General features: G+C 38.3%; 1 protein-coding gene across 1 annotated transcript in view; it reads right to left on the reverse strand.

Moving 5' to 3' along the window:
- Window positions 1-12226, reverse strand: part of GPC5 (glypican 5) — a 1452106-nt gene that overhangs the window by 1104296 nt on the left and 335584 nt on the right. The window lies entirely within an intron of this gene.

Here is a 12226-nt window from a genome sequence, read left to right on the forward strand (position 1 = left end):
TTTAACTTAAAAATTTCCAACTTTTAAAATCAAAGCTTTGATGTCCCAGGAACCTGAGTTTTAGCATTTCAAAAAACTAAGTCCTAAAAACTACCTTTTTGAACTGTTTTACATAAACCATTGCTTTGGTGACAACAAAATGAAAAGCCACTAGCTTAATAAAGAGGAGATGTCCCCTGGGCTAGAAGACAGGGGCAGAAGAAAAGCAAACAGAAATCTATAGGTTGAATAATTAAAACGTAGTGATTATGAAATTGCACCCCCCACTGATATTTTTAAAATAATTTCTTTAAAAATGAGATCAAAGAGGAGGGGTTGCTCTAAATTACAGCTGAAATGACCAAATTTTTAAAAATCAAATCTGATTTTGACAGCACTGATGCTCAGCTATATTTCTTTAATGCTTCTGTATTTATTTTGAGAGAGAGCATGTGCATGAGAGAGTGAACGTGTGAGCTGGGGAGGGGCAAAGAGAAAAGTAGAGAAAGAATCCCAAACAGGCTCTGCACAACACAGGGCTAGAGAACTCAGGAACTGTGAGATCATAACCTGAGGCGAAATCAAGAGTTGTACGGTTAGGGGCGCCTGGGTGGCGCAGTCGGTTAAGCGTCCGACTTCAGCCACGATCTCGCAGTCCGTGGGTTCGAGCCCCGCGTCAGGCTCTGGGCTGATGGCTCAGAGCCTGGAGCCTGTTTCCGATTCTGTGTCTCCCTCTCTCTCTGCCCCTCCCCCGTTCATGCTCTGTCTCTCTCTGTCCCAAAAATAAAAATAAACGTTGAAAAAAAAATTAAAAAAAAAAAAAAAAAAGAGTTGGACGGTTAACTGACTGAGCCATCCAAGTGCCCTTGATGCTCAACTGTATTAATTTTATAATTCTCTTTCTTACTTGTTTTCAAAGAACTATTTGTGGAAGTGGCTGGAGTTTTAAGTAACTACTCATCCATACATAGGATAAATGTCATTTTCAAATATGTAACATTCTGATTATCACAGAGATCAGAAGTTTCCACAGCAAGTGTTTGGTGAGTATTTAAACAAATTTTTAGCAAAGCTTCATCAGGAAAGTGATAACAAAATGACTGTAGGATGCATAAATCTGACTCACTTCCAATTTATGCTCAATCCAAAGGAAAAAAAAAGTATGCTGTATTTTCAAACTAGCACAGTAACCACTTATTTATACTTATTGATGCTTTAAGTTGGTTTCCTCTCCTAGAAAATAAGTTCCCCCATGAGGGCCATATTCCTACTAACTGGACTGCATGAACAAATACCAAGTCTCATGTTGCTACTAAAACATAATTGATGAAGCCAACTGATTCTTTCCTAGAGTGATGGGGTTTAATAAATAGAAAGGTGTGTGACTCCTGTCCTGAATTCTGTTCACTATAAATAAGCACCTGTTTGGAATCAAAGAGTCTTCTAGAAATGAAGAGGCCTGTCAAAACAGCTAGAATGTTGAGATCTCCAAATTGACGGTATAAAACTGAACAGATACTTCTTATCAGCCCCAAACCTAGTCCTAATCTCAGTGAATGGTGCCTTCACAACCAATAGATCATCCTGGGAAAAGCTTTCATCTTTCTTTTCTAGTCCTCTTTCCCAATGCTACTCTCACAGCCTTAGCTGAAGCCCCTATCATCTCTCTGGAAAGACTGCACTAGAATGGCATACCTCTAATCTCCTCAACAATCACGTCTCATCCTCTAAGAGCTACCTCTTCAAATTCAAATCTGATAACCCCCAGACTATATCACTCACTTGCTTAAAGCCATCAATGGTTCTCTATTCTCTATAGCATCTTGGAAAGGCACATAAGGCACTCTCTCACCTCTATTTCGGCAGCAGGTCAAACCATACTTTAGGATTCCACAAAAGTGAGATACCTGCTGTTCCCTAAACACACCTTCATGCCTTTGCATGTGTTCCCTCTGAAAGCAACATATCATAGATTTCCACTCATTCTATAAACCAGCAGCTATCAGTTATTTGTCACAAACTACTGAACACTATTGAGTATCAATATGTGTTGGCACCATAGCTAAACAAGACAGTCCCTACCTGCTAAGAATGCACTTTCTGGTGAAAATGCACAGTAATAACACAGTGTTTATAGTGCACATGTGAAGACAGAGAAGGAATCGGGAAAAATGTACAAATAAGATAATACTTTCATCTCAGTGTTTCACGCAAAAAAAAAAAAAGGAAGCAAACAACAACAACAACAAAAACAATAAGAAAGGTAAAGAGGAAAGAGAATACTGACACTCATCTGCAGTTTAGCTCGTGGGAAACGGGCTTATGGGAATTATGTAAAAAGGTAGGAAGAGGCCAGTTTGTAATCAGCCTTACTGATCATCAAAAAGTGTTTCCATTTTGTTCAGAAGGCAGAGGGAGCCATTAAATGTTTTCCAGCAAGCAAGTGATGGCATCATGACAGGATCATGGAAATAGGTAGAAAGTCAGTGAGGTCACTCAGGGGGCTATAACCAAGACTCAGGGGGAGAAAATATGAGGGTGTGGAAAAAACATCTGTCAGTGAGCATCATGGCAAGTGACAGAGTTGAAAGACATTAGGAATCTAGAATTGACAGTTAATGTAAAAGTTATAATTCCTAATTGTCTTTTTCAACACCTCCCCCCAAGTGACTGAGGGGATGATTATTATCTCAGTGTTATTCACTGCAATAAGAAGTAAAGGAAAGGTGATACAACTCTTTTCAATGTCCCACACTATACTTAGGATTGCTATTCTCCTGCTCAATATTTTTATCTCTCTATGGTGCATATCACTTTCTATTCTAGCACATCATGTACTTATTTACTATGTTTTATTGTTTCTCATCTGTCTCCCACTCCAGAATAAAAGATTCAGGCAGGCAAGGATTTTTTTTGGTTTGTTTTGCTTACCAGTATAGATCTTAAAACAATTGTGAAGGCATACAGTAATGTCAACAATGAGTAATTAAATTAATGAACAGGTTAAAACTAATTAATTAATAATTAATTCTATTCCCAACATGTTCGGTTTGCAATTTCTTTGGAACATATGGAAAGAGAAATCAAGTAGAATGCTACTTTCAGACTTACTATGTGTAACATCATCTGGGGATCTTGCCAAAATGCAGGTTCAGTTAAGTAGTTCTGAGGTGCAGCCCAAGATTCTACATTTCAAAGAAGCACTCAGATGATGCTAAGGCTACTGGTACAAGAACCATGAATACCATGGATGTTTGCTGTTGGATATGTAACCTTGGAACCAGGGGATTGGACATGTGACATGAGAGTCATTATCTACAGAGGTGATGACTAAAGTCATGAATGTGGATGAAATCTCTCGGGTGAATAGCACATAGTAAGAAAAAGTCAAATGAACTCAGAAGTAGAAAGAGCAAAGGAAGAAAATCGTCAATGATAAGAGCTTTGAACATTAAAGAATAAATAAATTTGAACCTAGAGAGATTCTCCACAGGGTCAAATGCTATTATGAGAGGTTACTTAAAATAATGAAAATGTCCTCTATATGTGGTCACTCAAAAATTCATATGTTGAGACAAGGCCTTTAAAAGGCAAAAAGGCTCAAATGGTTCATACACATAGGTTCTAATCCAATATGACCAGTGTCCTAATAACAAGAAGAGATGCTAGGGGCGCATATAAGCAGAGGAGAGGCCATGTGAGGACACAGGGAGAAGGTGGCCATCTGCAAGAGAGAAAAACCTCAGGAGAACCTAAACCTGCCAATGTCTTGCCCTTGGACTTCTAGCTTCCAGAACTGATGTCCGTTGTTTAAGCCACCTGGTCTGTGGCATTTTGTTATGGCAGCCCTAGCAAGCTAATACAGTAATTAAAGCATCTGAAACAGAGTAATGGACTTCAGATTTGCAGTCTGAAGAGCATTAAAGAGAGAGTGAGAAACTAAAAGTCCCAAAGACGAACATGAAGAGAGTTTTGGTTGAGCATATGTTTGTCTGTTTGAATATGCAGGAGAGTTGAAAATATTTGTGTATGAAAGGGAAGGAGATAACAAGGGTTTGTAGTCATTAGCTTGTTCCCAAATATCCCAATTCTCAACATTCCACGCTTAAAGTCACTCTGAAGCTTTAGTATGTGACTTTAGTATGTGACTAGCTCTGGGTTCTAGTAAATGTAGGCAGAAGTGATGTATATTTCTTCTAAGCTTAAGCTTTAAGAACCAATGTGGTTTGGCCAGCTTCTGTTTCCCTCTTCCCAAAGACTGGCAATGTTTCACAGAGAGGCTGCTTCGTCATTCTGAGGCATAAAGCAGGTAATCTTGAGCAGTGTCTCTGCTGGTCTAAGATATTCATAGGGTGTGGGGTCACCTGCGTGGTTCAGTGGGTTAAGACTCTGACTCTTGATTTCAGCTCAGGTTATGATCTCACAGTTTGTGAGTTTGAGTCCCATATCAGGCTCTGCACTGACAGTGTGGAGCATGCTTGAGATTCTTTCTCTCTTTCTCTCTGCCACTGCCCTGCTCCCTCCCTCTCTCTCTCTCTCTTTCTCTCTCTCTCCCTCCCTCTCTCAAAAATAAGCATTAAAAAAAAATAAGATGTGCATAGGTTGTGAAAAAAAGCACTTTTTTTTTGTCCTAAACCAATGATAGGTTGGGGTTGTTTGCTACCATATCATAATTCAGTCTTTCTTAACTGATAAAAAATAGAAAAAGAAAGTTAAAAATTGATAGATCTCACATTCTAAAAAGAAGAGAGAGTAAAAATTATCAAAAATTGAGTGATTCACTTTGGAGCAAATCTCTGCGACTGAAATAACGGAAGAAAGACTGAATGCTGAGATGAGTTTTGGTTTATAAGGATAGAAATGTGAGGAGAGCTCCTACTTCAGAACTTTATATTCTGTGTTTGGAGGTTCTTAGGTCACAGAGATTAAGAGTGGTGTGGCAAAAAGTGATTGCAAGAAGGGCCGGTGGGGGGCGAGGGGGGTGCTACATCGGATACAGAAAAAATTGAATTGGGAAGTGCAGGCAATAAAGCACCAGTAGCTATAATGAGGTTAAAAAAAAAGAAAACAAAAAGACTTATCTACTGCCACAGAGCCAATTAATGTTGGTCCTATTATAAGAATCCATATTTCAGTTCCCAGGTCAATGCTTGGCCTACTCTACACCATCATGCCTCCTTTTCAAGTTTTACATGAAATGTCTCAATAAATAAAATATTCTGTTCTTTGGATGATTCAAAATTAACTTGCTGGAAGGGTGACTATATCCACACAATTATTTTTCTACAGTTATGAGAGTATTTCCAGTTAAAACCAGGAGCATAGTAAATGCAGGGAGATGGTAAAAGTTCCAGCTAATTATCATTGAGGGGCTATGTTATATATGTCGGTTGCTTGCCTTAGTCTTAAGACATCTTACTTAGTCTTAAGAGTAACAGAAAATATTTTTTAAATATTTAAATATTTTTAAAAACGGGAAAGCATTGCTTGTCAGAATATTTAGTCAAAGCCTGTATGTCAAGGCCATACACAAATTAATAATTTCTCATTTGGGCCTGTAACCATTTAACAAATGATATTCCCATCTAGCTTTGCTCTCCCATCTTCTTTTTGATGCATGTCCCATGTTGTAACCAGAATTGGCTTTAGAAATCAGTCCAACACCTTACTGCTTTAAAACCCTAAGGATTCATTGGCGCCTGGGTGGCTCAGTCAGTTAAGCTTCCACCTTCAGTTGAGGTCATGATCTCACATCTCCTGGGTTTGAGCCCCATGTCGGGCTCTGTGATGACAGCTCAGAGCCTGGAGCCTGCTTCCGATTCTGTGTCTTCCTCTCTCTCTGCCTCTCCCCTGCTTGCGCTCTCTCATTCTGTCAAAAATAAATAAATATTAAAACCCTAACTATTCAGATAAAATGTCTTCCCATGGCACATAATCTACCCACTCTCCACCCCTTAACTTCCCATGACAGCCCCCCCTTCCCTCCACTCACACACACCAGCCAACACCGCACACATATACTCACAAGGCATAAGATATTTCAATATTTACGGGATATGATTCCAGGTTAGCACATGCAGTGTCCTCTACCCTGGATTGCCTTCTCCTCCATCATTCTCCCAACCTTCTGCCTGTCCTTCAAGATTCAGCTTAAAACACATCTCCCCTCCACCTCCTTGCCTGAGCAGCCTGTGCAGTTTTATTTGTTCATCCTCGTTTCTTGCACAGCACCAGGCATCTGTTTTTCAGGCCTGGCTATCTGATATTATAACCCCTTTGTTTGCACGTCTGCCTCCCTGATTAGAGGAGACATTCGATAAAGGCAAGAGTAATGTCTTCTTCACATCCCTACAGTTTGGATCACAGTTTGGTATCTAACAGGCCCTCAGCAAATTCTTGCTGGTTTGGTCCCAGATGCAGTCTTAGTTTTTAAGAGCTTCCAGAATTAGAAGTTTCTAAAAAAAAATACATTTTTAAAATGGTAACAATAATTGAAAGTCTTTAAAGGATACAGTTGACCTGGAAACTAAATTAGGGGGCCCATTCCTAGACTGTGGAGAAATATCAGAGAGGCCTTCCTCGTGTGTTGCATTAGAAAATGGAAGAAATCTGGGGCGCCTGAGTGGCTCAGTTAGTTACACGTCCAACTCTTGATTCAGGCTCAGGTCATGATCTCATGGTTCATGAGTTCAAGCCCCACATCGGGCTCTGCACTGACAGGGCAGAGCCTGCTTGGGATTCTCTCTCTCCTTCTCTCTCTGTTCCTCCCCCACTTGTATTCTCTCTCCCTCTCAAAATAAAAAATAAACTTAGAAAAAAAAAAAAAAGAAAATGAAAGAAATCTACAGAGGAAGACTGCAAACTGCGCCAGACTACACAGGCTCAAGATAGATTGTATATATATGTGCTGCTGAAATTAATATGTAGGGACACAATAATATTTAGTCATATAGCTCTGTAAGATAGCTATCATAATTATCACCTCACAGATATACCGTGTTACAAAACCAGAAAGAGCCATAGATCATCTGTTCCCATGGCTCTTTGTCCTAATTGTACACTGTCATTGCCAAGAAAATGTGTAAACTGCACACCTACATTTCTCCCTCACTCAGATGTGTTGGTCTGGAGTTGGACCTGGGCACACGAGTGTTTCTGAAATGTTCCTATAGGATCCAAATGTATGGCCAGAGTTGAGCACCTGTGATTTAGACCTATTCTTTCATTTGGAAACTAAGGAAAGTGAAAATCAGAGAAGAAAAAAAAAAACCAAGTGAAAATGACTAACTTACTCAGGAATTTAATTATAGCAGGCCTGGCTATCTTGGTTTCATTAATTAATTAATTAATTAATTAAAATGCCATTGCTTAGCAATGTTGGACTGATACTGAATATCTGATAAATCAGACTTGAATGAACCTTTATACAGAAGAATATTTCCACCTGTTTCAAAAATTTTACAGAAATTCTCATGCTGCTAATAGAACACAATTAGTACATTGTTGGACTAGAAGACACAGATACAACACTTATTTCAGCCAAAATCTGCACTTAGAAGGCAATTTGTTTAAGCAGGATTTATCTGTATATTTCTACCAGTGTGAAAGGTCTGATGCAGAACGCAGTGAGCGGGGCAAATTCTGCTTCCTGGCTAATGAGCGGCTCTGTCCACTGTGCTAGCACAGAAAAGACGGAAAGGGCCGCAGCACAATTGATCATTCATAGCTTGCAGCCTTGTTTGCCCTAAGCTTACTAAAGGCGACGGAGAAACATGGACCAGCATAGTTATTGCTTCATTGCTTCCCATGCCCTTGAGGCCAGCAGTGCCAGAAAGGTCTCCTGATGTGTCACGTGGTAAAGAAAAAACTATGAAAGGAAATGCAACTCACCCTGAAGTGTCATTTATACTTTGGGTGACACAGGAATGCCCAGTTCCTACTATAAAATTGAGCAACACTTCTGATTGGCTGTGTCATCAGTGTTGACTTGAGTCATTTTTAACGATAAAAGTAACATATCTTTTCATAAATGGTACAGTAATCAAAAGGCACACGAAGAACAAGTTAGTATGTCCCTCCGTAGTGTGTCTATCCCTCCCTCCTGAGGTAGCCAATGTTAGCAGCCTGGTATGCTTTCTTTAGCTCCTCTATGTGCATGGTATCTAGCAACCCAAAACAGATAGACAGAGAGAAAGAGAGACATAGTGATGGTCTGGTTTTACAAAACTGGGACCAAGCTATACACATGTGCATGCAATAGGCTTTTCTCACTTGACAACATATAATGAACCCATATGAGATTAATAAGTCTAGATCTTGCTTATTTTTCGATAGCTGTATAATATTCCATAATCTGAATGTAGCAACTCCACCACAATCTACGAAAATATTCCACTAAACTAATTTACATTTTAATTAATAAGGCTGATATCGTCCTCATACGTATGGCTTAAAGAGTGGCAACCACGTGTTTCAGACTTTGCTGATTTCCTCTCAGGAGCCTTTTTCACTTAAGCATATGGCTCTGATTTTACATTCAACTTTGTATTTCATTTCGTTAGATGTTGCTGAACACAGAGCTATATTCAAAAGGCATTACCTCTCAGTCTTATGTCTTCATATAGCAAGAATTTGTTGCAATTATAGAACATTTATAAACTGTCACATATTGCACTTCCTCTCCTTTTTTGCCATTGAACATAATATAAAAGGGACTATTTCTAATTTTGACCAAAACTAATTATCTGGAAAGGTATTGGAGAAGAATCTTGTTTTCAAATGGAACTTCTCTCTGTGGAATGTTTCAGACTACACACTTCTTTATTTAATGACATGTATTGATTTTTTTATCCCTAAAGTCAGTCCACAAATAATACAGAACCCAAATTAAAAGCAGTGCCTCCCATACTGTTTGAAAATATCTGTAGAACAAAGGTCAAATGTGCAGTTTGCTGGTTAATGGCCTGAGGCAAAGTTAAGGTTAATGTGGCACTAATGAGCAGGCTCAACCCTGTAGAGATGTCTGACCACAGTTGTCAAACAGTAGACATTTAAAATGTCAGTCTCCAGCTCAGCAGAGGAAGTATATAATTACATGTTTCCAGATAAGAACTATTTTTTCTTACATATTCTGAATCTATATTTAATAAATTTATCTTATTCTCAACAAAGTCATTCCATTTGACAAAATATTTTTAAAATATTCAAAATAAAAAAAATATTTAAATTTCTATTCTATGGCAGTAACAGTTCTTGTGCAAATGCTTGAAAGTCATTAAATGTATACAGTCAAATTAGCTAGAGGGAGAATTGAAATCTAGTTACCTGGTCCCTTTCCTTAGACTTTGCAATGCATGTAGACATTGTGGAGAGGATCAAAAGACCTCAAAAAGCTATGCAGTATGAGGCACCAATCATCATAAATGTAAATGTGTTACAACCACATTGCACTCATATTTGATTAAAAAGATAAAAAGTATTTTTCCTAAAAGAATAACTCATAAAGTGTATTCTCTGAACCCCACTTGAACCTACTGGTCATTATGGAAGCTGGGACCAAACGATCCCCACCATTCTCAAAAGAGAAGAATTTTTTTGTTTTTTTCTGACTAAATGATTCCAGGTTCCTTCCTCCTCATAGGAAGTCTTGTTCACGTGACATGATTTCCCTTCCTTAGAAGATTTACTATGCTTTCTCAACAAAGCTGAAGGGGTTAAGATGGGCAGCAGGCTGCAGAGCACGGGGTCAGTGAGGGGAGAGGAATGGGAAGGAGAAACAGAAAAGGACCTTGGAGACATGCTAATATCCTCAGATATCCTCTGCAGAGGATTCTTTTTGACCTGTGCTGTATGTTTCACACTCCATGGTGGTGATTTTATACTAGCGCTGAGCTGAACGTTCATAGCCATCTATACAATTAGGACAGACACCTCTATTCCTCACTTCTCAGTAACTCTCCAAACCCAACACATTGCCATTTAATGTCCCAGTAAAAAGCACCCTTTCTGAAAGCATCCTCCTTTAAAAAGAGTGATTTAAACCTGATGTCAAAACTCAGTTTTCAAAACTAACTCTCATCTCGTTTTCCCATGTTGTAAAAATTACCTCAGAAAGCACTGGCTGTTCTCCATTAAAAAGCGCTTTAAACAAAGATCTTAACTCATTTATGAAAGTAAACACAGGACCACATGTCCAATATTTAAACAAATCAGACGGTATTGAGGAAATTGACCATCCAGCCCAAAAGAGAAGAGACATAACTTTTCCTGCCTCATAGTTTTTGTTCATTTTAATAAAAATATGCAATTATTTGTTCAGTTTGCTGGTTTCAGAAAGCATGTTACTAGTTTTTCAACAGGAAAAAAATGTCTAGCACATGACTGGGACAAGATCAACAAGAGTATTCGGTCAAATATTTGCAAATCTAATGATTCTAGCAAACTTCATTAATACTAAGATTCATTATTTGAGTAACTATATTTTGAGAATCAGCATTTTAGGTCAAACCTTGAATATTACTGTCTTTTGCAGTAAAGTATTTTCTGTGGTTACTGACATTTTAACTATAAATTCCATGACTGAGAGGATATGAACATATTTTGTATAATATTTTCCTCTCTCAGCATTAGCAGAAAACTAATTTAAAAAAAAACTTTCGGGGCGCCTGGGTGGCGCAGTCGGTTAATCGTCCGACTTCAGCCAGGTCACAATCTCGCGGTCCGTGAGTTCGAGCCCCGCGTCAGGCTCTGGGCGGATGGCTCGGAGCCTGGAGCCTGTTTCCGATTCTGTGTCTCCCTCTCTCTCTGCCCCTCCCCCGTTCATGCTCTGTCTTTCTCTGTCCCAAAAATAAATAAACGTTGAAAAAAAAAATTAAAAAAAAAAAAAAAACTTTCCCTTTAATAGTCTGCCAGTAAATGGATTTCTTCCTCATTCCTTTTTGTCTTTTTTCTTTCATTTGTGATTTCTGTCATCTATTCTTGGTCATTGCCACCCACCAACTTACCCGATGGACAATATATGTCTGGTATAAACTGTTCTTGCTGGCATCTTCGGTTACTGTATAACTCTTACTGCAAGTACTTGTGTTCCTGAACTCTGGTATAAGTATGTGCTTTAGGTTCAGAAAATCTCTAATTAAAAGGGTTCAGAGAAAATGAGATATTTTCATCTTTGATTTTATTCTTATTATTCTAGTAATTCTCATTTTAGAAAAAAAATGGCTCTTGAAGGTTACATGTAACCCAGGTATTACTTTGGGTGGCACAGAATATTACTGGTCAGAGCTGAGTAATGTATAATTACCTTTGCTTAAGTATAACATCTAAAATATTATCCATGTGATGAGAATTATAATAATACATCCTTCCATCATGATTATTCATACATTGGTTTGTGTATATAAAGCTTAGCTTACATTGGACAATGTAGATAAACCAAATACAATGAAGATTAGAAATCCTTGGAGTTTACTCAATTTGTGGGACCCCAAAGTCGCAGTGCCCATGTCTAACAAGATTCTTGCTGAAGGAGGCTGAAACCAACCCAGCAAAAGGAGCACCTTAGACCTGTTGATCTTCAAAGTCATTAAACAGAATGAAGCATATTTTTGAGAAGAAACCTTGATGTGAAAGTCTGTAACTCTAAAATATGGGCCTAAATAAAAAGAATCATCCTGAAACTACCCCTGAACTTTCTTCAGTTGTACTTCCAAGGAAGAGGTTCCACATATGATTCTAGAGATCATGATGGGCCCTGGAAATGGTGTGCCTTATAGTGAAGATGGAAAACAAAAACAAAAAAGTACAAAAAAACAGTATGCCCATCAAAGGATATAATCTACCCTAGAAACACATTTCTCCTATTTTGTGGATAATTGTGGAGGAATTGGCAGCTTTGTCATTTCCTTAAATATGCAAAGGGATAAAAATGTAAATATCCTGTTCCCCATTTTCCCCTATTAGCTATATGCATCTAATTAAGACACTTCCAATGCCATTGAAAGGTTTAAACTGATGGAAATGTTTTTTGCTATCTACACAAAACCAAGTGGAAGAAAGTGCTTAGTACTCTTGCTATATACTGAGCACTTCTACATATGATGCTTCTACATACAATTAATTTTGCTAGTTTAATAAAAGAAATGAGCCTCACTCATCATCCTGATTTAGACCCCATAGATTCTGCTATAAATTCTGAGATAGTTTTTATACACTCCTATAAAAATGATCAATTTCAGTATGACATGAC

The sequence above is a fragment of the Herpailurus yagouaroundi genome, unplaced genomic scaffold (genome assembly GCF_014898765.1).
Source record: "Herpailurus yagouaroundi ecotype Mexico unplaced genomic scaffold, PumYag 164, whole genome shotgun sequence".
Classification (NCBI taxonomy): domain Eukaryota; kingdom Metazoa; phylum Chordata; class Mammalia; order Carnivora; family Felidae; genus Herpailurus; species Herpailurus yagouaroundi.